Here is a 23,704-nt window from a genome sequence, read left to right as displayed (position 1 = left end):
CCATTTATTGATAATAAAATTATTTTCCTGAAAAGGGGCTATATGGCTGAAATAGGATCAATTGTGGACCAATCGACATAGATTTCGGTTCTTAAAAAACTGTTTCAACAGACAGACGGGCGGACATGGCTATATCGTCTTAGAATCTAAGTTCACAACGGGACCGATGCAGGCCTAGAAGTATTCCTTCGGATTTTATGTAACATCCTCATTTCAAACTAACTAACTTACTAACATTCATGAATCAGAAATGTTGAAATACTTAGAAACTTAATATTTTCTTAGAACAAACAATATAAACTTAACAAGGATAAACTTAAGATTGACGTATTTATTAAAACTAGAGTTCGCCACGCGGCCGAAATTCGACCGGAACCATTGAAGTAAAGATTGCATACTTATACTGCAAAATAAAACCCTACTTTTATAGTCCAAATGTCTGAAAAAATTTATTTCAATTGCTATTATCAAAGCGTATAACTTGCTTTGATCAACGTATTCTTTTAGAAAATGTGATCAAATTTGGTTAAAATTCTGAAGGAAGTTTAAAATCTAAGTTCTAAAATTATTAATGCAACATATTTTTCAAAAATGTTTGAACTTTTTAAAAGCAAAAACAACGAACATTTCTCCTTTCGATTTATTATCCCCAACATAAATGTTCATAAAATCTATGCAAAACTTACAATATGATATATTCATTCCTTATGATATTTCCCTATGTTTAACAATCTGCCAATTCCTCCAGCAATCATCCATGCCCCTTGTCGTAAACAATGTCGAACCTGCCCAGTACTATTCCTTTGTAACCTGTAATAATATTCAACCTATATCTCTATATCCCAGCAAAAAAAAAAAAAGAAAAGACCTACAGAAGGGATGATTATAACACATATTATTTATAGATGGAATATCTCTTTTATTTAATTTCAAATTCATTATGAAGTCATTCTCAAGAATTAATTTTTATAATATATTTTTTATAGTTATTTGGAAGTGAAATTGTAATTATTTACTTTACTCTTGTTAAGAGGAATTAGAAAAGTACAAACCCCTAAAAATATTTTCAATAGTGTTACAGCTCTATTGAATTCGAAAAGTTATGAAACTATCCAAATTTGTTTTTAGTTTTCTTTAGCTGACAGATAACAAAAACAAAAATAGTTTAAAATTCTCAAGAGCGCACAGAATCCAAACCTATTACCTTTTTTTCAAAACTGGACATAGATTTTAATAACCAAAATTCAACATATCTTCTGTGTTTTCATCTTTTGTAACTATGTATTTCCGCAGAAGGTAGACTTGAAAAAGTACATTGCAAAATATGATCTAACAACATTTTATTCAAAATTTAATTTTTCAATTATTGCCATCAGGACTGTAAAATGATTTCATTCCGATCAAAAGTGGAACTATTTCCGTCTTTTTGTTTTTTGAATAAAGTGGAATGAAACCACTTTCAATTTTTAAAGTGGGATGTTTTAATTTTTTTTAAGTTTTAATAAATATCTTTACTAAAATAACTCCATTTTAGATCGGAATGGGCATTTGGAACAGGGATATATATAGTATATATTATCTCTATAAGAAATAAATAAATTTTGCTGTCTTTAGTATAAAAAGTCCATCCTTCAGGTTTATGTTGTATAAATTCTCCCTTATAGCACTCGATAAAGACTTCTTTCAGCTGACTTACTACTTATTTGGCTTAAATTTAAATGTTTTTTAATAGAATTTAATATTAGATATTCTATGAAGCTGTACTACTCATAGGCCTTTAAGCGAAGACCTTTTAATAGGCATTCTATTAGCTTTCTCATAGAAGTGCATAGGCAAGAGAGATTTTGCAACAGGGATAAATTCTTATATCTGGAGAATAAGACTTTAACGCCTCTTTACTTCAAAAGTTTGTCCATGATTTAGTTATTATTTAATTTTTCATAATTATTTAAGTGCTTCATAAGAAATGTTTGAAAGAAAACGTTAATAAACTATAAATTCCATCCTTAATTAACATATGTAAGTTTAATTGCAAGTAAAAGAATAATCTATATATATAAAATTCTAACGTTACTGACTGACTGACTGACTGACTGACTGACTGATTCACTGACTGATTCATCATCGCACAGCCTAAACGGTTGAAGCTAAAGAGCTGAAATTTGGACAGGAGGTTGGTCTCCCGCCAAATAGATCCACTAAGACGGGATTTTTGGAAATTCGAATGTTTAGGGGGTAAAAAAGGGTAAAAACGGGTAAATTCGGTAACCTTATATCTCCTAAACTAGAAAAGATACAAAAACAGCTTAAAGCTTATCGCCGTTCATTTAAAAAATAAACGGACAGGTGTCTGGTACTTTTTTAAAATTCGGCCCCTTTAGGGAATAAACGGGTAAAAACTGTATTTTGGTACTTTTTTCGCACCCCATGTATCTTTTAAACCAGTGCACATTCAAAAAATATTTTTGACTCCTTCATAACTTAACGAAAAAATAAAAATATGAATTTAGTACTTTTTGGATATTCGGACGTTTAAGGGGTTAAAATTGTACCTATTTTTGGTACTTTTTTCATAAAACATTGTTTTTGGTTTATTAACTTATACATATGAATACATAATAACGGGATCCCACTACGATGTTGCAACCTTTTGGAATAGAATTTTTATTTCGTTAATGGGGAGGAAAAAAGTACCAAAAGGGGTAAAAACGGGAAATTTGATTTTATTCAACCACAATGATCCAATTTAGATAAAATTTTTAAATTTAGAAACACTAAATATCCTAATGGGGTGTTATTTGGAACCCCGGTACCAAGTGATATTTTTTGGTACTTTTCATTCTCCAACTGGTCCTTTTTGAGTTTTCTATGATATTGAAATAGAAGCATGAAATTAATAATAAAGGGACTTTTCGCTACTTTTTCGTTCTACACAGGTACTTTTTTGAGTTTTCTTTAAAATTAAACCTAGAAACATGAAATTAAGCATGTAGAGCTCGGAGTAAATGAGAATCTATAAAATGGGACTTTTTGGTACTTTTTCGTCCTTCGACTGGTACTTTTTGAGTTTTCTATAAAATTTAACCTAGAAACATGAAATTAAGCATGTAGAGCCCAGAGTAAATGAGAATCTATAATAGGGGACTTTTTGGTACTTTTTCGTCCTTCGACTGGTACTTTTTGAGTTTTCTATAAAATTTAACCTAGAAACATGAAATTAAGCATGTAGAACCCGGAGTAAATGAGAATCTATAAAAGGGGACTTTTTGGTTCTTTTTCGTCCTTCGACTGGTACTTTTTGAGTTTTCTATAAAATTTAACCTAGAAACATGAAATTAAGCATGCGGAGGCCTTAGTTAATGAGAATCTATAAAAGGGGACTTTTTGGTACTTTTTCGTCCTTCGACTGGTACATTTTGAGTTTTCTATAAAATTTAACCTAGAAACATAAAATTAAGCATGTAGAGCCCTTAGTAAATGAGAATCTATAAAAGGGGACTATTTGGTACTTTTTCGTCTTTCGACTGGTACTTTTTGAGTTTTCTATAAAATTTAAAATAGAAACATGAAATTAAGCATGTAGAGCCCTTAGTAAATGAGAATCTATAAAAGGGGACTTTTTGGTACTTTTTCGTCTTTCGACTGGTACTTTCTGAGTTTTCTATAAAATTTAACCTAGAAACATGAAATTAAGCATGCGGAGGTCTTAGTAAATGAGAATCTATAAAAGGGGACTTTTTGGTACTTTTTCGTCTTTCGACTGATACTTTTTGAGTTTTCTATAAAATTTAACCTAGAAACATGAAATTAAGCATGTAGAGCCCGGAGTAAATGAGAATCTATAAAAGGGGACTTTTTGGAACTTTTTCGTCTTTCGACTGGTACTTTTTGAGTTTTCTATAAAATTTAACCTAGAAACATGAAATTAAGCATGTAGAGCCCGGAATAAATGAGAATCTATAAAAGGGGACTTTTTGGTACTTTTTCGTCTTTCGACTGGTACTTTTTGAGTTTTCTATAAAATTTAACCTAGAAACATGAAATTAAGCATGTAGAGCCCTTAGTAAATGAGAATCTATAAAAGGGGACTTTTTGGTACTTTTTCGTCTTTTGACTGATACTTTTTGAGTTTTCTATAAAATTTAACCTAGAAACATGAAATTAAGCATGTAGAGCCAGTAGTAAATGAGAATCTATAAAAGGGGACTTTTTGGAACTTTTTTGTCTTTCGACTGGCACTTTTTGAGTTTTCTATAAAATTTAACCTAGAAACATGAAATTAAGCATGTAGAGCCCTTAGTAAATGATAATCTATAAAAGGGGACTTTTTGGAACTTTTTCGTCTTTCGACTGGTACTTTTTGAGTTTTCTATAAAATTTAACCTAGAAACATGAAATTAAGCATGTAGAGCCCGGAGTAAATGAGAATCTATAAAAGGGGACTTTTTGGAACTTTTTCGTCTTTCGACTGGTACTTTTTGAGTTCTCTATAAAATTTAACGTAGAAACATGAAATTAAGCATGTAGAGCCCTTATTAAATGAGAATCTATAAAAGGGGACTTTTTGGAACTTTTTCGTCCTTCGACTGGTACTTTTTGAGTTTTCTATAAAATTTAGCCTAGAAACATAAAATTAAGCATGTAGAGCCCTTAGTAAATGAGAATCTATAAAAGGGGACTATTTGGTACTTTTTCGTCTTTCGACTGGTACTTTTTGAGTTTTCTATAAAATTTAACCTAGAAACATGAAATTAAGCATGTAGAGCCCTTAGTAAATGAGAATCTATAAAAGGGGACTTTTTGGTACTTTTTCGACCTTCGACTGGTACTTTTTGAGTTTTCTATAAAATTTAACCTAGAAACATGAAATTAAGCATGTAGAGCCCTTAGTAAATGAGAATCTATAAAAGGGGACTTTTTGGTACTTTTTCGTCTTTCGACTGGTACTTTTTGAGTTTTCTATAAAATTTAACCTAGAAACATGAAATTAAGCATGCGGAGGCCTTAGTAAATGAGAATCTATAAAAGGGGACTTTTTGGTACTTTTTCGTCTTTCGACTGATACTTTTTGAGTTTTCTATAAAATTTAACCTAGAAACATGAAATTAAGCATGTAGAGCCCGGAGTAAATGAGAATCTATAAAAGGGGACTTTTTGGAACTTTTTCGTCTTTCGACTGGTACTTTTTGAGTTTTCTATAAAATTTAACCTAGAAACATGAAATTAAGCATGTAGAGCCCGGAATAAATGAGAATCTATAAAAGGGGACTTTTGGAACTTTTTCGTCTTTCGACTGGTACTTTTTGAGTTTTCTATAAAATTTAACCTAGAAACATAAAATTAAGCATGTAGAGCCCTTAGTAAATGAGAATCTATAAAAGGGGACTATTTGGTACTTTTTCGTCTTTCGACTGGTACTTTTTGAGTTTTCTATAAAATTTACCTTGAAACATGAAATTAAGCATGTGGAGCCCTTAGTAAATGAGAATCTATAAAAGGGGACTTTTTGGTACTTTTTCGTCCTTCGACTGGTACTTTTTGAGTTTTCTATAAAATTTAACCTAGAAACATGAAATTAAGCATGTAGAGCCCTTAGTAAATGAGAATCTATAAAAGGGGACTTTTTGCTACTTTTTCGTCTTTCGACTGATACTTTTTGAGTTTTCTATAAAATTTAACCTAGAAACATGAAATTAAGCATGTAGAGCCCGGAGTAAATGAGAATCTATAAAAGGGGACTTTTTGGAACTTTTTCGTCTTTCGACTGATACTTTTTGAGTTTTCTATAAAATTTAACCTAGAAACATGAAATTAAGCATGTAGAGCCCGGAGTAAATGAGAATCTATAAAAGGGGACTTTTTGGAACTTTTTCGTCTTTCGACTGGTACTTTTTGAGTTTTCTATAAAATTTAACCTAGAAACATGAAATTAAGCATGTAGAGCCCAGAGTAAATGAGAATCTATAATAGGGGACTTTTTGGTACTTTTTCGTCCTTCGACTGGTACTTTTTGAGTTTTCTATAAAATTTAACCTAGAAACATGAAATTAAGCATGTAGAGCCCTTAGTAAATGAGAATCTATAAAAGGGGACTTTTTGGTACTTTTTCGTCCTTCGACTGGTACTTTTTGAGTTTTCTATAAAATTTAACCTAGAAACATGAAATTAAGCATGTAGAGCCCTTAGTAAATGAGAATCTATAAAAGGGGACTTTTTGGTACTTTTTCGTCTTTCGACTGGTACTTTTTGAGTTTTCTATAAAATTTAACCTAGAAACATAAAATTAAGCATGTAGAGCCCTTATTAAATGAGAATCTATAAAAGGGGACTATTTGGTATTTTTCGTCTTTCGACTGGTACTTTTTGAGTTTTCTATAAAATTTAACCTAGAAACATGAAATTAAGCATGTAGAGCCCTTAGTAAATGAGAATCTATAAAAGGGGACTATTTGGTACTTTTTCGTCTTTCGACTGGTACCTTTTGAGTTTTCTATAAAATTTAACCTAGAAACATAAAATTATGCATGTAGAGCCCGGAATAAATGAGAATCTATAAAAGGGGACTTTTTGGTACTTTTTCGTCCTTCGACTGGTACATTTTGAGTTTTCTATAAAATTTAACCTAGAAACATAAAATTAAGCATGTAGAGCCCTTAGTAAATGAGAATCTATAAAAGGGGACTATTTGGTACTTTTTCGTCTTTCGACTGGTACTTTTTGAGTTTTCTATAAAATTTAACCTAGAAACATGAAATTAAGCATGTAGAGCCCTTAGTAAATGAGAATCTATAAAAGGGGACTTTTTGGTACTTTTTCGACCTTCGACTGGTACTTTTTGAGTTTTCTATAAAATTTAACCTAGAAACATGAAATTAAGCATGTAGAGCCCTTAGTAAATGAGAATCTATAAAAGGGGACTTTTTGGTACTTTTTCGTCTTTCGACTGGTACTTTTTGAGTTTTCTATAAAATTTAACCTAGAAACATGAAATTAAGCATGCGGAGGCCTTAGTAAATGAGAATCTATAAAAGGGGACTTTTTGGTACTTTTTCGTCTTTCGACTGATACTTTTTGAGTTTTCTATAAAATTTAACCTAGAAACATGAAATTAAGCATGTAGAGCCCGGAGTAAATGAGAATCTATAAAAGGGGACTTTTTGGAACTTTTTCGTCTTTCGACTGGTACTTTTTGAGTTTTCTATAAAATTTAACCTAGAAACATGAAATTAAGCATGTAGAGCCCGGAATAAATGAGAATCTATAAAAGGGGACTTTTGGAACTTTTTCGTCTTTCGACTGGTACTTTTTGAGTTTTCTATAAAATTTAACCTAGAAACATAAAATTAAGCATGTAGAGCCCTTAGTAAATGAGAATCTATAAAAGGGGACTATTTGGTACTTTTTCGTCTTTCGACTGGTACTTTTTGAGTTTTCTATAAAATTTAACCTAGAAACATGAAATTAAGCATGTGGAGCCCTTAGTAAATGAGAATCTATAAAAGGGGACTTTTTGGTACTTTTTCGTCCTTCGACTGGTACTTTTTGAGTTTTCTATAAAATTTAACCTAGAAACATGAAATTAAGCATGTAGAGCCCTTAGTAAATGAGAATCTATAAAAGGGGACTTTTTGCTACTTTTTCGTCTTTCGACTGATACTTTTTGAGTTTTCTATAAAATTTAACCTAGAAACATGAAATTAAGCATGTAGAGCCCGGAGTAAATGAGAATCTATAAAAGGGGACTTTTTGGAACTTTTTCGTCTTTCGACTGGTACTTTTTGAGTTTTCTATAAAATTTAACCTAGAAACATGAAATTAAGCATGTAGAGCCCAGAGTAAATGAGAATCTATAATAGGGGACTTTTTGGTACTTTTTCGTCCTTCGACTGGTACTTTTTGAGTTTTCTATAAAATTTAACCTAGAAACATGAAATTAAGCATGTAGAGCCCTTAGTAAATGAGAATCTATAAAAGGGGACTTTTTGGTACTTTTTCGTCCTTCGACTGGTACTTTTTGAGTTTTCTATAAAATTTAACCTAGAAACATGAAATTAAGCATGTAGAGCCCTTAGTAAATGAGAATCTATAAAAGGGGACTTTTTGGTACTTTTTCGTCTTTCGACTGGTACTTTTTGAGTTTTCTATAAAATTTAACCTAGAAACATAAAATTAAGCATGTAGAGCCCTTATTAAATGAGAATCTATAAAAGGGGACTATTTGGTATTTTTTCGTCTTTCGACTGGTACTTTTTGAGTTTTCTATAAAATTTAACCTAGAAACATGAAATTAAGCATGTAGAGCCCTTAGTAAATGAGAATCTATAAAAGGGGACTTTTTGGAACTTTTTCGTCTTTCGACTGGTACTTTTTGAGTTTTCTATAAAATTTAACCTAGAAACATGAAATTAAGCATGTAGAGCCCTTAGTAAATGAGAATCTATAAAAGGGGACTTTTTGGTACTTTTTCGTCCTTCGACTGGTACTTTTTGAGTTTTCTATAAAATTTAACCTAGAAACATGAAATTAAGCATGTAGAGCCCTTAGTAAATGAGAATCTATAAAAGGGGACTTTTTGGTACTTTTTCGTCTTTCGACTGGTACTTTTTGAGTTTTCTATAAAATTTAACCTAGAAACATGAAATTAAGCATGTAGAGCCCGGAGTAAATGAGAATCTATAAAAGGGGACTTTTTGGAACTTTTTCGTCTTTCGACTGGTACTTTTTGTGTTTTCTATAAAATTTAACCTAGAAACATGAAATTAAGCATGTAGAGCCCAGAGTAAATGACAATCTATAATAGGGGACTTTTTGGTACTTTTTCGTCCTTCGACTGGTACTTTTTGAGTTTTCTATAAAATTTAACCTAGAAACATGAAATTAAGCATGTAGAGCCCGGAGTAAATGAGAATCTATAAAAGGGGACTTTTTGGTACTTTTTCGTCTTTCGACTGATACTTTTTGAGTTTTCTATAAAATTTAACCTAGAAACATGAAATTAAGCATGTAGAGCCCGGAGTAAATGAGAATCTATAAAAGGGGACTTTTTGGAACTTTTTCGTCTTTCGACTGGTACTTTTTGAGTTTTCTATAAAATTTAACCTAGAAACATGAAATTAAGCATGTAGAGCCCAGAGTAAATGAGAATCTATAATAGGGGACTTTTTGGTACTTTTTCGTCCTTCGACTGGTACTTTTTGAGTTTTCTATAAAATTTAACCTAGAAACATGAAATTAAGCATGTAGAGCCCTTAGTAAATGAGAATCTATAAAAGGGGACTTTTTGGTACTTTTTCGTCCTTCGACTGGTACTTTTTGAGTTTTCTATAAAATTTAACCTAGAAACATGAAATTAAGCATGTAGAGCCCTTAGTAAATGAGAATCTATAAAAGGGGACTTTTTGGTACTTTTTCGTCTTTCGACTGGTACTTTTTGAGTTTTCTATAAAATTTAACCTAGAAACATGAAATTAAGCATGTAGAGCCCGGAGTAAATGAGAATCTATAAAAGGGGACTTTTTGGTACTTTTTCGTCTTTCGACTGGTACTTTTTGAGTTTTCTATAAAATTTAACCTAGAAACATGAAATTAAGCATGTAGAGCCCAGAGTAAATGACAATCTATAATAGGGGACTTTTTGGTACTTTTTCGTCCTTCGACTGGTACTTATTGAGTTTTCTATAAAATTTAACCTAGAAACATGAAATTAAGCATGTAGAGCCCTTAGTAAATGAAAATCTATAAAAGGGGACTTTTTGGTACTTTTTCGTCCTTCGAGTCGTACTTTTTGAGTTTTCTATAAAATTTAACCTAGAAACATGAAATTAAGCATGTAGAGCCCTTAGTAAATGAAAATCTATAAAAGGGGACTTTTTGGTACTTTTTCGTCCTTCGAGTCGTACTTTTTGAGTTTTCTATAAAATTTAACCTAGAAACATGAAATTAAGCATGTAGAGCCCTTAGTAAATGAGAGCCCTTAGTAAATGAGAATCTATAAAAGGGGACTTTTTGGTACTTTTTCGTCTTTCGACTGGTACTTTTTGAGTTTTCTTTAAAATTTAACCTAGAAACATGAAATTAAGCATGTAGAGCCCGGAGTAAATGAGAATCTATAAAAGGGGAATTTTTGGGAACTTTTTCGTCTTTCGACTGGTACTTTTTGAGTTTTCTATAAAATTTAACCTAGAAACATGAATTTAAGCATGTAGAGCCCTTAGTTAATGAGAATATATAAAAGGGGACTTTTTGGTACTTTTTCGTTCTTCGACTGGTACTTTTTGATTTTTCTATAAAATTCAACCTAAAAACATGAAATTAAGCATATAGAGCCCGGAGTAAATGAGAATCTATAAAAATTGACTTTTAAGTACTTAAAATTGAGTACACATATACAATCATCATTTCTTCAAATTAGGGAATTACCAATATTTAAAAATTTGTAATCTTTGTAAAACATATTATTTTTTCCTTGCTAAATGAAGAGCCAACATATTTCTCATTCTATAAAAACCCTCGCTAACAAAGTAGCGGGTAATAAGCTAGTAAACGATAAATTGCTAAAGGTGGTATTAGACGACATGTATTTTACTCTAATATCACCTTAAGTAGGGGCAGCCATCAACCCAGAACACATGATTTGTATTTGACCCGTTTCATTTTTCTATTTTTATAAATCATATAATACATATTTCTATAACCGCCTTTTTCCTAATTGGTAAGAATAACCCAAAAAAGAAGAATATCATCAAATCCTCACTGTGCTAAACCTACGTATTTGCGATATACTGATTCATTCATGTACCGACATGACCAACTAAACTATCCTACTTACATATATTTTAACAGGCTTTGTTTTTGTCCATCATTAAAATCTTAAAAATCAATAAAAACTAACATTTATGTAGAATTGTTGTCCCACCAATGTTTTGCCATCATCCTCTTGTATCTTACTTCATTAATATAATAATATATCACTATTACATTAAAAAATTATCACTTTACACTTTTAAAAAATAAAAAACAATAAAATCATATTTTCGCTTTGCCTAAGCCCGTCTGTATACTTATTAGTTTACAAAAATCTTATTAAAAACAACAACAAAAAATATCATTGCAATTTGCAAAATACAAAAATAAACCATCAACAGAGAAGTAACATGTTTTTACACTCTCCTCTCTTTATTTCTACATTGAAAAAAAAAGCAGTGTTGTTGTTTTGCTTTCTTATTTTGTTTTCTATTTTTTAATTCAAGCACATGTTTGTGTGATTGTGTATTGGTAGAAACTTTAAACGCTTATATTTCCGAAAATACTGAACCGATTTTGATCATATATAGATTCTGCAGTGAGGCTCGCGAATCTACATTCATCAAAAAAAGGATCAAGAAAATCGGTCAAGTAATAGAGCCGGAAAATGTTCCCAATCGTTTTGGCTTTGCGTATTTATATATATGATGATGATGATGATGATGATGATGATTACTTTGCCATAACAAGATCAGAAATGTTTATAAATTCATATGCATGAGATCAAAATTATCTCATCCTACCAAATTTGGACCAAAATTTAAACCTACCAACCAAACTACCAAAAGTCATTTCAGAGATTTGAAACTACCAATTTTGGTCCAATTGGACCAAAGTGGCAACGCTGATGTATATAGAAGAAGAAGATAGATAAAGATAGATAGATAAATTTGTATGGAAAAACCAAAAAATTCGAGGAACATGCTATTATGAAAATTTAGCATAACTTTTTTATAGATTTTTTTTTTTATAAATTGACTAGCATTGGAAAACTAACATAACGTGCTTCTTTTCAAAGCAATAAACTATTCATATTGAAAAGTTTGTTTCTATCAACGCGATTTATTTGTAGTAAATAAACAAATCGTTTAATAGTGAAATCTATCATTTAATATTTAAATGTTTTTGTAATAATAATAAAATCGGTAATTTTGGTCGGAGGATTCCAATTTTTTGTGTGGACATTTGTTTTGATGCAATACATTAGAATCAACCATAAAATCGATTTTGAATTTTTTGTTAGTTAGGGCCGTTTCGTTTCAGGTGACGATATGTATAAGGTCCTCTTCAGTTAACTTGATGAGTAATATCACCTTGATATTTATAGGGGAGCATTGTAAACCTTGTAATCAAACTACAGGTCGCAATTTTGAAGATAATTGAATGAAATTTGGTACATGATCTTCTATTGTCCCAGGGACGAAGCATATTGAAAATGGTTAACATCGGTCCATTTTCTCACATAGCCCCCATACAACTGAACCCGACGAATAGGACTTTTAAGTTCACAATTATGTTTAATATACTCCTATCTCGACAAAAAGGTACAAAACCAAGTCCTATACTAGCCTTGATGACCCTCATAAATTTTATAATTATAGGGTCTCATTTGATCATATTCAAAGCCCCCTTCAAAATTTTACTTAAATGTCCACAATTTTATTGAACAATAAATGGCTTAAGTACAATTCAAGGCAAGGTACAATTCAACTTAAATGCTTTATTATGAAAACTAAATCACATTTTATTTTTGTAACAGCTGTAGGGTATTATATAGTCGGCCTCGCCCGACTATAATTTCTTACTTGTTTTTAACATCAATCTCAAAAGTTTCAATCTCAAATTTTATTCTACAAATTCAAGAAAAAATCAATATTACTTAGTGCAAAATGTTAATTAAGTAATTACTTACCTTTAATTAAAACTCTTATATTAAAATTTGAAATATTTTTCAAACTTCTATTGGGCAGTGAGAATTGTGTAAAATTTCCAAAGACCTGTTTCCTAAAGTCGTCATAATAAAGAATCAATCGATGAGATCTCTAAAGAGAAAGAAAAAAATAATAAAAAACCTTAACACGTGGCATTTACATGAATATTTATTTTATAGAAAATATTAAATAAAATTCAAGTGTGGTGCAAATTTAATCAGCGATGAGGTGACGCCATTTTAATTCCAACACTTATTATCGCCTACTTAAACTCAATTACAGCAGTGTGCATTTCTATTTAAGAAAAGGTACTTTAGAGCCGTTTTCATTTATTATGATGATGATGATTTTTTTGTTTGTTTATTCTTGTTTTATAAAATATCCTCACTCCCAGACACAAACATTATTCAAACTAACGCCAAAGTTTTACAACAAAATGTTTGTGTATAATACTGTTGGTATCTTTTGCTGATAGAAAGTTAAGAAATGCTTGAGATTCGAAAAAAAGAAAATACAAACAGAAAAAAGTTAAAGTAAAACTAAATAATTTCAGAGTTCTTGAAAACAATTTTCAACTACAATCATTCTGGCATAAATAGAAGATGAAACAGCAGCAGCAGCAGAATAGCGACCACCAAACGCCACTCTTTCATGGACAAATAAGTAAGTGAAGCAGTTAGATAGGCTTCCAGCTAGGACATCATAATGGCCGAATTGAAATCCTTGCCTGGCTTCGTTTAGTCTATTTTGGTTTGGCTTGTCGAGGTTTGTTTGGCTTCGTTCTCACAACAAAGAAATATTTCTGTAACCACAAAAGGAGAAACTTTTCAACTTTATAACAGCGCTAATGAATTGGCGCCAAGAGTACAGCCATACACATACACAGGCATTCGTACGTAAAAACATTTACACTTTCAACACACAATCATAAGTGGTATTATTGGACGGACTGTGGTCGTATAAGGTTAAAATGCTAAATTTATTTTATTTTAGTGCAAGTAAATGGCTAGTTGAAAGGTAATATGAACGACTTGAAAATATAAAGTCCTGTCGTAGGTTGATGATTTCGATGATCAATTTTTTAATTGGCTGTGAAATACATGTATTTTGACCTACTTTTCTATACTGTTAGGCATCAAAATTAAAATCCAAGTTCAATGGTCGGAAGTATGTGTTTAATATACATATGTATGGGCAATTTCGTGTCATGTGATCTAACACAAAAAATCGATTTGGATGAAATTCGTATCAAAGTTAGAACTAGGCGAGACAAAAAAATTATTTTTTAAGTGGATTGTTCAAAAGTCGATTTATACAAACCAAAGTTGGCTATCTATATATATAAAAAGTAACAGTACCTTCCTGTATATCTGGAAGGAACTATATAGGCTACTTTTTATTTTAAAATTTCAAGTAGGGGAGGTGCCACGCCTACTCATTAAATAACTATTAAAAGTCATATATCTTGGAAAATGGTACAATTAGAGTCCCCAAATTTTCCACGGACAACTTTGACATCCATAAGAATATTTTTGGAAAAAATGGGCGGAATGACTATAGTGGGCGTGGCACCTTCCATATTAAGAAAATATTAAATCATCATATATCTCGAAAAATGTAACAATTAGAGTCCTCAAATTTGGTCGGAGCCACATAAGTCTCAGTATGATTAGTTAGGATTAAAATTGGGCGGACTAGCAGCAGCGGGCGTGGCACCTCCCATATTAATTAAATTCGTTTATCTTGGAAACTATTAGAGTTAAAAGCTTCAAATTTTTTTGGAATTGGAACCCCCATATGAATTATATAGAAAAATTTGTATATCTGAGATGCTGTAGAATCTAGAATCTTCAAATTTTACATGAAGAATTTGATATTCATGTGAACATTTAGAGAAAAATTGGCGGACTTTCAATGGGGTGATTGGCCCCTACATTTTTCATAGCTTGCATTGAAATTCGTATTAGCGTTCGGAAAAATTGGCGAACTTGCAATAATTTGAGTGGCATCTCCCATGTGTAAGTGGGGTTTTTTGCTTTTAGGGTAGCAAAGCACACTGGGTATAGCTAGTAATTTTATAAACAATTAATTTGATTTTTGTAATGTTGAAAAGTATCACTGCTTGATTCAAGCACAACTTTGATGTTGTATTCAGACATTTTGAAAGTCAAAATTGTATAAATAGATGTAAATAAACTTAATAGACGTCATTTTAAACATTGTTGAAGTTTCTTGCATATAACTGGAATTTCTAACAAGTGAAAATTTTGTATTTCTGCGTCCACTGTACGCACTTTAGTTGGTGTAAAGCTTAACACAAAAGGCGACCAAACAAAACAGACTTCCTAATAGTAGGGCAGCTATACCGCCAGCCAACTAGTCAACCAGTCATTCAGCTAAAATGTTTTATCGCACAGCATTCAAGTAAGTAAATGTTGTAAAACCATAATTAGAAAACCTGCGTAAATGAAGAGTACAGAGAGAATACTTGTGTAATATTAGAGAAGATAATTTCAAGTGATAAGGTGTTTCTCAGGTGCTTACAAATATACTTACTTACACTTACTAAGCTAATGCGACTACATAACATACAAGAGGTATTGTATTGCTGTTATTATTATCATTACGAGCTCTATGGGCCCATCCTACTTAGTCCTACTTTTTTTATCCCATTTTACATACTTTACTTTATGTTCTTTAAGTTTTTTCTTTCCATTATAAAATATTATTCTGTGTTAAGTTGAATTTAGTTTAACTAGACAATGTTATTATTCATATTTATGGCATCGTTTTTTATTTTTCTCTTTTGAACTGGAAAATTATAGAGTCAAAAAAAGTTTAAAATGTAAATCGAAGAAAATAAAGTATAAAACATTATCTGCAAATCTAATATTTCTTTTTTCGCAGATAAACTATTGCAAAGCGTATTTCATAATTCCACTGTTTGTAGAAATACATATTTTAAACAAATATGAAATGCTTAAATTCTTGCCAGCAAATATCGACTACATTATTTTATGGAGCGAAATTAGCCTTAAAAGTTATAAATAAATGTACAGAACATTCAGGGAAATGCTTCTTTATACAAATTGTGCTGATGCCGAAATACACATTTATATTTAAACCTTTAAACCATTTCATCATAAAAACATACATGTTTGTACAATACACTCGACAAATGCATTAAGTTAACATGTTCTTGCAAAACGACCCAAAACGATCTAGATTTATCCACACCACATATTTTTATTTAATATTTTAATGTATGTATGTATTTATGTAGATTAAATTGATAAAAATAAGTCTTTGTTCTACACACCTCGAAAGAATTATAAGGTACAAGAAAACTATATACATATGTATATAGAGACTATAGTCGCATTGCTTTATAACTAATTTATCTTTCATATTATTGTTACACATTACAAAGAGCTCTTGGAGATTCTGTTTAGAACCTATCAAATGTAAGATATTTCTTTAACTAAAAATACAAGCAGTGTTGCCAGGCTAGCCTTTTTAAGCCTAAATTTATTTACCATTTAGCCTCGAAATTTATATTTTAGCTTCTGGCTTTTTTAAAAATTTTTGCGCTTTGCAACTTACATTGAAAAGTAATGAGTAAAAAAACTAGGAAAGACTCATTTCACTATTTATTTATTAACATTTTAACTCATTATTTTAACACGCTTTTGACATTGGAGGCATGTAATTGCCACGCTCACTTACAAATAACTGCTTAAATAAGTACTTACAAATAAGGAGTTAAAAAGTTGTTATGTTTTAAAAGCACAATTGCTCACACAAAATACGAACCTGTGCTTCATGTTCGTTATATTATTGTGCGCCAATAATGGTTTTCACGCAGAAATACTATTTTCTTTCTGTGAGTGTAAAAATCAGTTGCTCAACTGACTCAAAATAAAGTACTTACGAATCTGTTTATAAGCAAGTCATTATAAGAATACTTAAAAGTAATGCAGACGGTAAGTAGTAGTAATAGAAAAGTAAGTGGTTATTTAAGTACAATCCATTACCCAGTTTTAGCCGGGTAGTTTTAAAATGGCTCAAATTTAAGAATTTTTACAGGGACCGTAACAGTTATTAGTTATATCAAAAAAGTTAATTTATAACAGTTATTTTGTGACTTAAAAAAAACCATCTGAAAAAGTTATTTTTCAACCTAAAAATAAAAATTCAAATGAAACTTTAAAAAAAGAGTTTTATTTTTCCGTCATAAAATAATAATTATTTGAGGAGTTTTATTTTTTCCATCAGAAAATAAAACTCATTTTCAATAATAATGCCTTACGAAAAATTAAAAAAGCTTATGTTCAGTCACAAAAGAGTAATTACCATTTGCCGTTTTTGATCCATATGTTTTCAACGTCAGTACAAATCAAGTATTTAATGGACTTGGTCAGATATACTCAATAAAATAAGAGACTGAAAAAATATACATATGTATAAAAACATTGTTTAATTTTTTGACTGGTAAAACAAAACTCCCCAAATGAGTTTTATTTTCTGATGGAAAAAATTAAACTTCTCTAATAATTATTATTTTATGACGGAAAAATAAAACTAATTTTTTAACTGTTTCAATCAGACTTTTATTTTTCCGTTAAAAAATAACTGTTATTTGAGGAGTTAAGATCGTTTTTTAAATCGAGTATATTGGAATATAATAGTATAGGTCTACGTTGAGAGATTTTTTTTTGTTAAAATTTTCAGAATAACTGTTATTTACAGTCCCTGATTTTTATTATAGATTTAAGAGTTTATAATTAAAAAGTAATAAAATTTCATTATCATTTCTTGAAAATAATGGAAATGAAAAAAATTGTAATTCCATTTAATAATAATAAGGGTCTTCTTTTAAACGTTCAAACCCCTCGTAAACAGTGCAACCTGTGCATGTTTCCATTCTCGCAATTGAATTGTATGGGAATTGATTTGCAAAACCCATATAAGTTTGAGCGACTATTTAAGAATTACCCGAACGTTGCTGTCCACGTACTGTAACGTACCGTACCGTTACCGTACCGTTTGTGCACTTACTGAACCTTTAAAAACGTAACACTTGTCTTAAAAATAAACACAAAATAATTCAAGTCTTCATACGTTTTTTTTAATATAAAAGTTAAATTAATTCGCAATAATTAGCTTATTTCGTTAATTTCTATTTTATGTATTTAAAAAAATTGAAAAATTATTAAAAGCAAAAATAAATTACAAAAAATATTCAATCAGCTGTTCGAAACAGTGATGGTTATTGAGAGGCACTTTCTTTAAAATGGCAAAGTAGAAAAAGTACCAAAATTAAAAAATATGTACCTATATTTATAAGTAAAAACGTTTAACTCATTAAGCATTTTAATCCTGTTGTATACACCATATTATTGCACTTCTTCCTCTGAGTATAAAAGTGGAAAAATATTTATCTTCTCTATTCAGCTGCAGGAGTTATAGGCTTTCAAATTTACGATATATAATTGAACATGTTTCGGCTACTAATTATTATATATGGTCAACATGGGTATCAATAGAAAGGTCTCAGAAATATCTATCGATTGATATACAATATTACATATATATTTAACCCATTAAGAACAAAAGTCACATATGCATAAATGTTAGTACCCTCAATACGGAAACAAAAATGTTTCTAAGTTATCTAAAAATTAGATATGTAGTTAAATGGGTTTTAATAAAAAGTAGCTTGCTGGTGGAGGGTATTTAAGATTCGGCATAGCAGGATATAGCATTCTAACTTGTTGTATTTTATTACTATTCAGCTGGTGTGAACTAAGACTTTGACATTGACTTTTTTACAAAAGTATAGTTATCTCAAAAATATATCGATCTAGACAACTTGTTGGGCTGTCAAATGATATATGATTGAGAGGTCTATCTCATCTCAATGACTCGATTTTTTAAAATTATTTTTAACTTTTTTTAAAGAGCATTGAAAAATTTAAAATTACCTTTACTTGCTTTTCTAAAATTGTATAACGAGCATATCGGATAAGTAGTATCGAGCTATATAAATTACATTTAATAAAAATCAATGATTTTAAAAATATACATTTTTAAACTTACATAACGCCTGTATTTAATGAGATGGGGCTCTCAAATTTATATCATATGAAAGCCCAAATTGTCTACAAAATTGTATGTAATATGAAGTAACGTTATATCGATATATTTTTGAGATAACAGTGCTTTTGTAAAAAGTCAATATTAGAAAACATAACATTTCACGCTGGCTTTCAATGGGTTAATATTTTAACCTATATTATATATCAATCAAATGATATTTCAAAAACCTTATTATTGATACCCATATCGATCATATATGTAAAATATAAAAATTCAAATTTGTACATACAAATAAAAAAGTATGAAAAAAGGTAGCTTTTTAATATGAAACAAATAATAAACAAAAAATAACCCATTAGCAGCAGTATTGCTGTTGATTAATTATTTTTGTTAATATTTTTTATTTGTAAAATTTTTACTTGTTTAAATATTTTAGTTTCAAATCAATTTATCAGTTAATTTTATGTTTTCTAAATTGTAAAATTGTGTCTTTACTAACATTATTGTAACGTTTGTTCAAAAATACTTATTTTTATTTGGATCATCAACAATTTAATTCAATTTGTTTGATATTTGTAACATCTCTATTTGTGGTCCATATCTGTTTGCTAAGTCCTCTTTTGGCTTTCTGTGAGGCCGTGTGATATTTTGATGAAATCTTGATCTTGTTCGCTAGGTCCATTGATTTACATATGGATTATAATCGGATGCAACTGAAAAATCGACTCATTATGCCACTAACACACTTACGCCAGCGATCACGACGTCAGAAGCCCTATAGTCAATATTCCGGAAGATAGGTCATCTGAACGCTTCTCCAGGCAAACCCACCACTAAATTTACTAGAATGCCTAGAACAGGTAACACCAAATTTAAACAAAATGATGCAACGTCAAATTTGTGCCATACAGCCTCCCTTTACTAATATACCCTTTGTTTATACTAATTCTCTTTATCCAGTAAATACATCCGTTCAAAACCGGAATATATGCATTGCCAAAGATTTCGGGTCCACATGAAGATTGGCAAACATTCTACGAATCTTTCAAAAAATTCAACTTCTGAATTTGAATATTCCGATCTCCATGATAAAATCCGACTTAGAAAATCTTAAGAAGGAGATGCTCGTGACATAGTTGAGTCACTTCTAGCAAATTCTAAAAATGTTAACTCTATTATCGAAATTCTGACAGAAACATACGGACGTTCAGAACAATTAATTAAGTCACAAATGCACAAAATTCATTCCTTGAATCCGGTAGAAGAGATCTTAATTCTCTGGTCGTATTCGCTAATAAAGAAATGTAGACTTTGTAATAAAAATTGTAAACCATTGACATTCTGTGAAGAATTTATCAAACTCACCATAAAATCGAGGTCGAAAAAGGCAATTAGTTTAAAGACTTGTTTTACCTGTCTTAAAGAAGGTCATTATGCCGTAAAATGATTTTCATAAAAACAATGCTGTCAAAATGTATGTTCCAGTAATCATCACAAACTTTTGCATAAAGATCGTCCATCTCCATCACTTATTTCCGTAAATTCTGGAAGGAATTCTCAAAATAACTCTTTGAAAAACAAAACTATTCGAGCTAGAAATTGTTTAACTGATAAAAATATGAATGAAAGTGATACTCTTTTTAAAGTCCTAAAGGTAACATAATCGTTTATGCTTTCATTGACGACGGAGCTAATGTTTCAATGATTGATAGCAGTGTAGTTCTAGGAATACTTGGGCATAGCGATGTTTTAGAACTTCAAAGGATAAATAATCAAATTACTATAAGTAGCACAGAAAACAATTCGAAACAATTTAATATGGAGAACGTATTGTTACATCTAAATTTTTATTTATTGTAGTATGGTTCCTCAAGATAGTAGCGGCTTAATTTCATCCGATATTGTTCTTCACAATCATGAAAATGTTAAACCTAAAAAGATAATTAGTTTAGCTCATGCATTTTTGACCATTAGTATTGAATCGTTTATAATATAATATTTAGGCCCATTATTATAACTTTCCAATAACTAAAGTTAGGAATTTATCGTACAGATAATGTGTTTTTCATTATTACAAGTCAACTTTAAGCTAAAAGTGTCCGATAAGCTAACGGGAAGATCACCTTACTTTAACTTTAACGTAAGATTAAGGATTTTTGTATAAATATGAAAGAAAAATGAATTAAATGTCAATTTGTATATGAAAAAGATTATTAAAGAATAAAGGTATGCTACGGTTTTTGTATAATAAAAATTTATGTTGTAATAATGAAAATATTTAAAGTTCACTTAATTCCTCACTTTAATTAAAGTTACCTTTTACTATTACGAACATTAAAGGCAAGTTGTAATAATGGCCCTAAGGATATGTTGTAATAATGGCCCTAAATAGATTTGTATCTTGTCACTTATTTTAATCCAAAATGGAACGTGATTTGATCAATGAAAATTGTGTGTCTTTAAAATTCAGACGCAGATCAAAATATACTCGAATTAAAAAGAGATTCCGAAATTTTGTGGATAGATTTATATGTATATAAATAATATTTATTTGTGCTGAATTTCATAGCGATCTTATGCTTGTATTTATAAAATCTTATTTTGCTTTCAATGCACACAATAGTTAAAGCACATTTTAGCCTTAAAACCTTTAATAAAACTATGATATTTATAAACAAATAATAAACCTATATTAACTATTGTGCTGTTTTATGTTTAACTTGGCAGCACTGTACAATTTAGCTGTCATTTTATGTGTTAGTGTTGCTCACAATGAGGATAAAATATACGTTGATTCGGTTTTCTTAATTTCATATTTCTGTTTATAAAAGATTTCTGACAATAAAAACAAACTTTTAGGAAAAATAAATAAATATATGGCTATAATAAATGTTTATTTAGTTCAGGTGTATAAATATAACATATAATTTTTAATTATTATTAAAATTATCCGAATAACGGATATTTTGCGACAAAATAAACATAACTACCCAGCAGGGTACAGATAGCGATCGAATTCAATTCGCTCGCGAGCGAGTTTAATTCGAGCGATTTAAATAATTCATCTTTCGACGAATAAATCTATTCGACTCGCGAGTTTAATTTTTATCTCGCGATAAGAGTTGAAAATTTAAAGAGCGTAAAATAGAACTCGCTCGCTATTCGAGTTAATCGCGAGTTTTATAATTTTGTAAATGGAATAAATTTAAATTTATAAGGCATAATCAATTTATATATAAATATGACATAACCAAATAAGTTTCCCATTGGAATTATGTACGCAAATACATATGTACCTACATTATTTGCTGCAAAGTAGTAGACACTTCGTACATACATACATACAAACATACATACATACATACATATGTACACACACACACACACACACACACACACACACACACACACACACACACACACACACATACATACATACATACATACATACATACATACATACATACATACATACATACATACATACATACATACATACATACATACATACATACATACATACATACATACATACATACATACATACATACATACACACACACACACACACACACACACACACACACAAACACACACACATACATACATACATACATACATACATACATACATACATACATACATACATACATACATACATACATACATACATACATACATACATACATACATACATACATACATACATACATACATACATACATACATACATACATACATACATACATACATACATACATACATACATACATACATACATACATACATACATACATACATACATACATACATACATCATTCAACACGTGTTTTATTATCTTCATAATACAATTATCCAAACCATTTGATTCACAATCAATAATCTAACTGCATGTTTCACAATATCGAAACAACATTTTCTTTCTCATGGAGTAAATTCTACTTCTTTTTCGCTTCTTTTGATATTCTTTTCTTGCTTATTTCTTATATTTCTCATTTTCTTATTTTTATTTATTTTGCGTGTAATTTTTGATAAATTTTTGCAAATATTGATAAATTTCTTTGATATTTGACTAAATTAAACGCCGGCGAATATATTTTCCATTAGTATAACACTAATTAATATAATTTACATGATTAATTACTTTATGGCATTATTATATTTAACCAACAAACTGTGACAAAATCAAATGATTTTGTCCATCATTTGGTTGACAGACGGGCATTTCCAAATTGCCTAAAAATAGTGCTGGCCAATTGGAATATTGTCAAATATTTATGCATTATTTGAGTTTTTTTCCAAAATATAATCGGTTAAATTTTTTCTGGGATTTTACTTACTAATTTGTAAACGTTAAAATTAGAATTTTTAGATTTTATTTTAAATGAAACCATAATTAGTTTTCACCTAAAAATACCAAAAAAAAAGCTTTATCTAAGAAAAAAATTGTTAAAAATCAACCTATTGTCGAAGAAGGGTCGAGCCTACAATAAAATTCTTATATTTGTCAATGGTTTACTGAAGTGTTGTAATCTATTTGACGTTTATGAATACGGTTTTCCTGAATTTTTCCTAAAATTGTTTAATAAACCTAAAATAAGTTTTTATAACTACAGCCGTTAGCCGTTTTGGACATTCAAGTCATTTTCTGAAGGGGAGTTTGTATGGGAGCTAAGATCAAATGTGGCCCGATCTTTATGAAATTTGGCAAGGTTATCAAGTAGGGATGCCAATCGGGACTGGTTTTTAGAAATCCCGGGATTCGGGATTTTTAAATAAATCCCGGAATCCCGATATCGGGATCCCGGGATTTTCGGGATTTCTAAATCCCTAAAAATATAAAAAAAATTCAAAAAATCTTAATAATTTA

At 30.0% G+C, this 23,704-nt stretch overlaps 1 protein-coding gene across 7 annotated transcripts in view; it reads right to left on the bottom strand.

The window, feature by feature from the left end:
- LOC119601033 overlaps positions 1–23,704 on the bottom strand; it is a 309,656-nt gene that overhangs the window by 89,261 nt on the left and 196,691 nt on the right. For 5 of the 7 annotated variants that reach the window (XM_037951706.1, XM_037951707.1, XM_037951713.1 and 2 more), the window contains one exon: positions 12,716–12,845. The exons of the other annotated variants lie outside the window; for them this stretch is intronic. The gene's annotated coding sequence lies outside the window, so the exon portion shown is untranslated. The remainder of the gene's footprint in view (positions 1–12,715; positions 12,846–23,704) is intronic. 7 annotated transcript variants of the gene reach the window in all.

This window comes from Lucilia sericata, unplaced genomic scaffold (genome assembly GCF_015586225.1).
Source record: "Lucilia sericata isolate MDLA Ls3-8-SP2 unplaced genomic scaffold, ASM1558622v1 Contig000138F_arrow, whole genome shotgun sequence".
NCBI classification, from domain to species: Eukaryota; Metazoa; Arthropoda; class Insecta; order Diptera; family Calliphoridae; genus Lucilia; species Lucilia sericata.
The sequence above is the reverse complement of the archived record's forward strand: the minus strand, read 5'-3'. Positions and strand labels throughout refer to the sequence as shown.